At 49.2% G+C, this 1470-nt stretch overlaps 1 pseudogene; it reads left to right on the forward strand.

The window, feature by feature from the left end:
- The first annotated feature begins 872 nt into the window (after positions 1-872).
- On the forward strand, positions 873-1470 carry LOC114688221 (annotated as a pseudogene).

Below are 1470 nucleotides of genomic sequence, written 5' to 3' on the forward strand. Positions count from 1 at the left end.
AAAGGCGTGTGCCACCACCGCCCGGCATATCTTTAGTTTTTTAATTAAGAGATTTTCTACTTATTTTACATATCAATCACAGATTCCCCTGTCCTCCCTCCTCCTACCCCCTAGCCTTCCCCCACAACCCATTCCCTAATCCCGCCTCCTCCGAGGCAAGGTCTCCCATGGGGAGTCAGCCCAGCCTGGTACATTCAGTTGAGGCAGGTCCAAGCCCCTCCACCCTGCACTAAGGCTGAACAAAGTGTCTCAGCATAGGTCCTAGGTTCCAAAAAGCCAGCCCATGCACCAAGGACAGGTCCTGGTCTCACTGCCTGGGGGCCTCCTAAACAGTTCAAGCTAAAGAACTGTCTCGCTTATCCAGAGGGCCTGGTCCAGTACCGGGGGTGGGGGGGTGGGGGTGGGGCTCCTCAGCTGTTGGTCCACATTTCATGTGTTTCCACTAGTTTGACTAGTTGTCTCTGTAGTTTTTCCAATCATGGTCTCGATATTGCTTGCCTGTAGAATCCCTCCTTTCTTTCGTCAATTGGGCTCCTGTGTCTGGCTTTTAACAACTTCATCTAAGACTCAAAATATTGGAACCCTAAATCACACTTTGGGGAAGAGTAGAACAGGAGTTGGCTGAAAGAAACCTCAGGCCAGTTACAGTCCACACTAGGAATGTCTGAAGACCAGTTTCTTACCATATCACTTCCCTTGTTCTTGTCTTAATATGATTATTCCATTACACACACACACACACACACACACACACACACACACACGCACGCACGCACGCACGCACTCACGCACGCATGCACGCACGCACACACGTGTATATTTAACTCTTAGAAGTCATTTTCTCCTTTCCTCTCGCTGCTACATCCTCAGCCATGAGTATTCTCAGGCTACAGAAGAGGCTTGCCTCTAGTGTCCTCCACAGTGGTAAAAAGACGGTCTGGTTGGACCCCAGTGAGACCAATGAAATAGCCAATGCCAACTCCTGTCAGCAGATCCAGAAGCTGATCAAAGATGAGGTGATCATTTGGAAGCCAGTGACTGTCCATTCCTGGCTTGATGCCAGAAAGACACTGGCTGGAAGGAAGATGGGCATAGGGAAGTGCAAGGTACTGCCAATGTTCCAATACCAGGGAAGGTGATCTGGACAGAAGGATGCGGATCCTGCGCTGACTTCTCAGGAGATTCCGTGAATCTAAGATTAACCGCTGTATGTATCACAGCCTATACCTGGAGGTCAAAGGGAATGTCTCTGAAAACAAGTGGATTCTCATACAGCACATTCACAGGCTGAAGGCAGACAAGACCCACAAGAAGCTCCCGACTGACCAGTCTTAGGCCACAGGTCTAAGACCAAGAAAGCATGGTAGTATCGGGAGGAGCGCCTCCAGGCCAAGGAGGAAGAAATCAAGAGATTTTTTTTCCAAGGAGGAAGAGATCAAGAAAGAAAGCTTCCCTCATGTCTGTATATAG

The sequence above is a fragment of the Peromyscus leucopus genome, chromosome 10 (assembly GCF_004664715.2).
Source record: "Peromyscus leucopus breed LL Stock chromosome 10, UCI_PerLeu_2.1, whole genome shotgun sequence".
Classification (NCBI taxonomy): Eukaryota; Metazoa; Chordata; class Mammalia; order Rodentia; family Cricetidae; genus Peromyscus; species Peromyscus leucopus.